Genomic DNA, 7,771 nt, shown 5'->3' with positions numbered 1-7,771 from the left:
CCTGATTCAGCATCTTGGAAGCATAGAAGATCACATAACTTTTTCCATCAATTTTCTGTCCTAGGACAACTCCCACAGCGAAATCGCTCGCATCACACATTATCTCGAAAGGATGGCTCCAGTCTGGTGCTCTGATAATTGGTGCTGATATTAACCTATCCTTAAGCAACTGGAACGCCCTTTCGCACCCTTCGTCAAAGACGAATTCCACATCATTATGTAGCAACCAGGTGAGTGGTTGCGCGATTTTTGCAAAATCCTTGATGAACCTCCTATAGAACCCTGCATGGCCTAGAAAACCTCTCACCTCTTTTTGGTTCGTAGGGTATGGTAATTTTGATATCACATCCACCTTTGCTTTGTCTACCTGAATACCCCTCTCAGAGACCACGTGTCCCAGGACAATGCCTTCAGTCACCATGAAGTGGCACTTCTCGAAATTCAACACTAAATGCTTCTCTTGGCATATCTGTAACACTAGATCAAGGCTGGCTAAACAAGTATCAAATGAGTTTCCATATACAGTGAAATCGTCCATGAATATCTCTATGCATACTTCCAACAGATCCGAGAAAATGCTCATCATACACCGTTGGAAAGTTCCCGGTGCATTACACAATCAAAACGGCATTCTTCGGTATGCATATGTACCAAAGGGGCACGTGAATGTGGTTTTTCCTTGGTCCTCTGGATTTACGTAGATTTGGAAGTAGCCGTTGTATCCATCAAGGAAACAAAAGTACTGTTTGCCTCCCAATCTCTCCAGCATCTGATCAATAAAAAGTAGAGGAAAATGATCCTTCTTTGTGGCTTCGTTCAACTTCCTGTAGTCGATGCACATCCTCCATCCTGTCACTAATCTGGTGGGTACCAACTCATTCTTCTCATTCTTGACAACCTGTATTCCTGATTTTTTTGGTACCATATGAACATGACTGACCCACTCGCTGTCAGGAATGGAGTAGATGATCCCTAGAGCAAGCAATTTTAATACCTCCTTTAGGACCTCCTCTCGCATGTTCGGGTTCAGTTTCCGTTGTGCATCTCGATGAGCCTTCGCACTTTCTTCTAAACGAATGTGGTGCATACAAAGATCCGGACTTATTCCCACCAAGTCTGAGAGAGTCCATCCTATTGCTTTCTTGTTTCTTTTGATGACCTCCAATAACTCCTTCTCTTGCTCCTTGGTCAAGTTGTTGTTGACTATTACTGGAAATGTCTCATCCTCCTCCAAGTAAGCGTACTTGAGGCCCGGTGGAAGTGTCTTCAGCTCCTTTTTTGTTCCATTCGTCTCCTGAGGCAAGGGATTTTTATCTGTAATTTCTGGTAAGGTCTCCTTCCCAGACCCAGGAGATTTTTTCAGACTAGCCACATAAGCCGATCCCTTAGATCTAGCTGACTCAGGGCTTCTGCAGAATTCCATAATGGCTTCTGTGAGTTCTTCATCTATCAATTCTGGGTGTTCATTGCTGCACACCATCCTACAACTTCTCTGTCAATCGAATGGCTCAACTCCGAGTTGTCGATTTGTTCCTGTATCAATTCCGTCTCAAGATATTCTTGGACTAAAGGGTTAATAACATCAATAGCATAGAGATTCTCAACATCTAAAGGCCTTTTCATCCCCTCATCTATGCTAAAGGTATACTTTTCCCCGTTATAGTCCAAGCAAATTGTTCCATCAAACACATCGATAATGGTCTTAGCAGTACGCAAAAATGGTCTCCCTAAAAGTACCCCACTGGACTCAGCAGACTCATTATCATTCATCTTGATCACATAAAATCAGCAGGATATAGAAAATCATGCACCTTGACTATAACATTTTCCAACACTCCTTCAGGGCAAATGCAAGTTCTATCTGCTAACTGGATCACTACCTTGGTAGCAACCATTCTTACCCCAGTCAACTTCTTATATATCGAAAGTGGTAAAACATTTATTGACGCCCCTAGATTACACATGGCATGCTCAACCTTGATATCCCCTAGAGAGATGGGTAATGTTAACATACCTGGGTCGGTGCATTTTGAGGGCATCCTTCTTTTTTTGTATCACAGCAGACACAGTCTCCCCGATCACAATCTTCCCATCTGGCTTGGTCTTCCCTGCAATAAACTCCTTGATGAACTTACTGAAGGCATGCATTTTTAAGGCTTGCAAGAAGGGCAGGTTGATTTCCAACTTGCTAAAAATCTCCATGAGATCCTCTGTATCATCCTTTTTCTTTTTCGCCTCCCCACGATATGGAAATGGTTTTGCTCGCTTTACTGTATTTGTGGAAGTCTCAGCCTGGGTTTCATCAACTCCCTTGTTTCCTTCCTTACTCACTTCTTCAGGTTCGGGGTCTAGGAAGAATGGGTCCCTTGATCGAGGTAGGGATCCCCCTAAATCTCCCTTCTGGAGGTCTCCCTGAACAAGGATTTCCCTCGGTCCAGTGCCTTCCTCTTGATGTTGCTGACTCTGTTTCCCTTGACTTGCTTGCATAGGCACTTCCTCATCAATTTCCAACGTCGGCCCTTCATAACCCCGCCCAGACCTCAAGGTGATTTGACTAATGTTTGCTCGGTCCGGCGGTTTGACGGTGGCAGGAAGTTTGCCTTCATTCCCTCGCATCTCATTCAAGGAAACTGCGATCTGGGAAAGTTGTTTTGCCATCATGTCCATGGCGGCTTTATGTTCAGACTGAGCATCTTGTAACTTGTGCACCATGTCATTGTTGGAGTGTAGGTTACCTTGCATGAACTGCTGTGAATTCACTAGATCATGGACCATGTCATCCAAACTCCGCTGTGGTCTAGAGTTGAATTGACCAGAATTTGGTCCTTGACCTTGGTTCTGACGATAGTTGCCTTGATGATTGTTGTATTGGTTGTTCGACCCTTGATTTTCCTGATGGTTATTGTACTGGCTACTAGACCCTTGATTCCCTTGATGATTTGGTTGGGAATTCTGGTAGTTTCCTTGGTTGTTTCTCTGATGAGGTGGCACATAGGAACTCCCTGGATTGTTTTGATTTCTATTTGCCCAATTAATCTGCTCCTGATTCCTGTACCCCAGCTGCAATTGTCCCTCTTGACCTTTCCCTGACCAGTTGGACTGCCTCTCCGGAGGGTGTGCATAATTTGTGAGCTGAAGTGGCGGTGGTTGGCCTTGATCATGGTCAGTCCATCTGAAGTTTGGGTGAGTCCTCCATGGAGCGTCCCTCTGTCTTCCTTGATTCCAACTCCCATCGGGATTCAAACTTCCCATCGAATTCGCCTGAGCTTGACACTCCCCTTCGCAGGGCTGACTGTAGTATGGTTGAATTTGCCTTTCCTCTTGACCAGGGGGTTTCTCAATTTCTACTGGAGCATGCGGATTGTATTTCTCAATTGCATTTAGCAAGGCCTTTTCCAGTTTATCGATCTTATCTTCCACCTTCTTGTCTTCTTGTTCCATTACTGCATTAGCTGATCCTCTCCTTAATATGCTTCGCGGGTTATCATAGGCCTTCTTTGCCTCGATCAGTCTTCCCAAGGTTTCCCAAGCTTCACTTGCCTTATTCTTGGTAAAATTTCCCCCGCTCGAGGAGTTCATCAAGTCCTTTGATTCAGGGTTTGCACCTTCGTAGAACAGATAGTAAGTCTCCGCTTCTATCATCCTGTGGTTCGGACAAGCATCCAGCAGCCCCTTGAAACGGGACCAATAAGAACTCAGAGACTCATCGTATTCTTGTTTGCACTCCTGAATCTCCTTCTTCAAGGCATTCGTCTTGTTGGATGGAAAAAAATAATCCAGAAATTCTAGTTTAAAATCCTTCCACGTGTTGATCGAGTCCGGTGGAAGCCTTAGCAGCCAAGTATTCGGCTCCCCTTTGAGAGCAAACAGAATTGCTCGAAGACGGTAGTCCTCCTCTGTTGCCTCGTTGGGTAGGTTTTGAATGCTGCATAGTTTACTGAACTCGTTCAAAAATTCATAGGGGCATTCGTTCCTACGCCCAGAGAAAGTAGGTAGAACTCCAAGTACATTCGTCTTGATATCGATCGACCTCCGTCGTGGGTTCGAGACTATAGCATGAGCGGGTTCACCGTCAAGATGTGCGGTGAGCGACCCTATCTCTGGATCGGGATCTAGCAGATGAGCCATATCTGGGTCCTCCTCCTCCTCGGTCTCGGAATGCTCTGGTTCTGTCGACGACCCTGGGTTCTCCTCTGTCGACGAGTTCCACTCCTTTTCACTTTCTGACTCGAACGGGAATGGATCCTCCGTCCTCAATCCTGATCTTGTGGTGATGGTAGATGTAGATTCCTTGACTCGCCACTTGTATTGGCCACTCCCTGATCCAGATGAGCTTGCCCAACTTCCAGATTGGAAGCCTGCTTTCATAAACTGTCAAGGAGAAAGAAAATAACAGAAATTAAAATATTCACTCCAAATCCTTAAATGAAATAACAACAAACGCCATCCATCCCCGGCAACGGCGCCATTTGAAAGGTTCTTCTAGTTATTATATGTGTTCAAAAGGAAATAACAGGTTCCCTAGGTCCAACAAATCCACTAGATCACGCGGTCTAGGAACTCGTTGGTCGCAGGAAATCCCGGTCGTCGGACACACAGAGCACTTCTTTCAAAAACCCTCAACCACTTTACTAAACCTAGTATAGGGAAGTAGGGATCGATCCCACAGAGAAGGATGCGTAATACTCATGTTCAAGGATTTGGGTGTGTTTTTGGTGTTGGCTGCTGCCACGCGTTTTTTTTGGGTTGAGGAAAAACAAATTAAACTTGACTTGGGAATCTTTAAAACTCCTAAGCTAACGGCTAGACCTAGGCGAAATTATAAGAGAACGTTGCAAGGAAATTAACTGCTCAACACTTGATCTAAGAAAACTACTTTAATTACCTAGACCTAGGAAACAAACTGACTGTGGGGACCATGACTGAAAAAGCAGAGTACGAACGAAAGGCTGGCAAAATAACTAACTCTCGTACTAACTAACAACGACATTATCTTTTACAACTAAATTGCGTAAAACTCATACGAAAATCAACATGAACGAAATCAAAACAGAGCAAACTAATTCTAAGTCAAATAAATGCATAATCAACGAAGAACTGAACAGATCTGCAGACACTAGACGAAGCAAAACAGAAAACAAGAAGAAAACTCAAATCCATCTAACAACTTTCTTTTCTCACTTTGAATCCAACCTCAGACGCTTAATCCACTCCGGATCCAAGCATCCAACACGAACTCCAACCAACAGAAACACTAAACCACATCAGATTTGAACAACAACCTCCAAACAGTCAATAAACCACAGATCTATCACCCAATTCCCAGATCAAACACCGCAATATCAAAATAAAACAGAGATCGACATAATATTTGTATAAATAAACTTCCAACAGAGAGATCTACGTGAATTAACTTGAGAATTAACAACTAAACGCAAATTCAACCCAAGCGAAAAGAGAATATGTATCATAAACAACCAAGTCGACTCCCAAAAGTGAAGTTCGACAGCAAAACGAGCAAACAACTGAAATTAAGAGAAATTGTATCTTCGTCCACACTCGGACGGTGTTGCAACTCCGAAACTTCTAAAGAAAATAACCCTTCGTACCCGACTACCCCAGATCTCCCATTCCCAAGTGTGTGTAATGTGTGTGAGCTAAGAAGAGAGTGAAAAAGTGATATGATGTGCGTTGGATGCTCTTCTATATATAGGCGTTGGAGCGGGGCCCAACAAGATATAGATAAGACTTTGTTGCCCTCAGCTATTGACTCCTCCGTCACGCCTTCTTTACTTTTAAATCCTGCTCACTTCATTCCTTTCCTTCGCTAGACCATCTCCTTCAGCATTTCCTCGATCTAGCGATTTTTCTTCACACACCTGGCTTAGGAAACGTGTTAGACCCATCAAATTATAACGTTTTTTCACATATAACCGATGCATGAAATTAGCCTTATCAAACTGCTCACACTTAAACCATACTTGTCCTCAAGTATAAAGACAAGAAAAGAAAAAGAATAAGGCAAATTTCAAGCAAGGTTATCTCTTGACCGACTCCTAGACCTAGACACAAAGAAAAACTTAAAAAGTCTAATAAAAACCTACAAACACATAAACACATATACATGAGCTAGCTTCAACTTTTAGGCATCCGTCCCCACAAGATTAAGGTCAATTTAATAGGTTGCACTCCTCCAAATAGGCCCTTTCCCTTCCTTTACCCAACCAATCTGTCAGCTTGTCAAGATAGCCTTCTACTTACCCGATTGTTGGATTCACTCGATCACTCATTCCTCACCAGAGATGTTAGGATCGATTCTCTCTTAGGTTAATGCTACACCACTGAAGCGTCGGGTTATGAGAGTTCCTCCTTCCTGGGTCAGGCTATTATCATTCCTACCTTCTAGACCATTTCCCCCTGGACTTCGTCCAGCTTATTCCTCCTCTTTTCTATATATTTTTTTTCCCTTTTTTACACATATTTTTTTTCTTTTTTCTTTTTTCTTTTATTTCTCTGGACTTCGTCCAGCTTATTCCTCCATTTCTCCTCTCTTCTGGACTTCGTCCAGCTTATAACGCCTTACCCTGGACTTCGTCCAGCTTATACCTTCATAACCCAATTCCCATTTTTTTTCTCCTTCACAGCTCTTCTCCCTAAGCATTCAGTGTTGGCCCTTAATCATGTGTTAGCTCGAAGTAAATTAAGGCTTATAACTCACTATTATAGTAGGGCTTCACAACTAAGTAAGTAGAGGCATCCTCCATCGTTCTCGCTTCACTCATATTAACTAGGCTTATTTAAAGAAAAAGCTTCTAAGTTGAAATGCCTCCTATCTTCAATTAATTTCACTAAGGGAATCATGTCGTATTGTATTCACTGGCTCATGCGACAACACTAAGACTTACAGACTCTTAACATGCAAACAAAGGTAATGCATTGACTCCTCTCCCCCTCCCACTTCACTCAAGCTTGTCCCCAAGCCATCGTCGTGAAGGGGGAAACAGAGAGATCAATGCAAAATAACAAAACAGATTATAAAAACACAAACTTCTCACACTTAGACCAACCATTGGGCTAAGTGGGAGAAGAAACACAATAAAACAGAAAACACAAGAAAAACACAACAAAACAGAAAATACAAACTTCTCACACTTAGACCACGCAGTGGGCTAAGTGGGAGAAGACACAACAATTATAAAACACACGTAGATAACAGGAATAAAAATAAAATAAATAAAAAAAACTAAAGGAACGAAAAATAAAAGTTACTTGGTCAAGAGATGGTGGTTCACTTCTGGGGCTGGTTCCCTCTAGAGCCAGACTGGGGCGAAATTCTGGGTCGGGTCACTTTTACTTTCTTCTTTGCTGGCTGCTACAGCTCATCTTCCTCCTGTGCTGCTTGTTCGGGTACTGACTTCCTCACTATAGACTTCGGTTTAGGTGGGGCTGGAACATGCATGGGAACGGCCGGGGGGATCAACTGCTTGAGCGATTGCTGCGACTGCCTGACGGAGGGTGAGTGGGCTGGCTGACTTCAATGCTGGACCCAGGAGTTATCCTCGACTGGGTCAAGGGAAGCGTCTGCTGCATCCACTTTAACATCTTCATTGAAAGCTCCACCGCTTCCGTTATTCGCTCATTCTGTTTGGCGCACTTCACCGCCAAATCAGCAATGTTGCCCCTCAGGGTCTTCACTTCCTCCCGATTCCCCATCAATTCCTTCCTTATCCCACCAAGCTCCTTGATCATTTCTCTCCTCATCAACTGCATT

The sequence above is a fragment of the Salvia hispanica genome, chromosome 2 (genome assembly GCF_029641045.1).
Source record: "Salvia hispanica isolate PSC_SH4W2 chromosome 2, Shi_PSC_v1, whole genome shotgun sequence".
Taxonomy (NCBI): Eukaryota; Viridiplantae; Streptophyta; class Magnoliopsida; order Lamiales; family Lamiaceae; genus Salvia; species Salvia hispanica.
Note: the sequence above shows the minus strand (reverse complement) of the source record.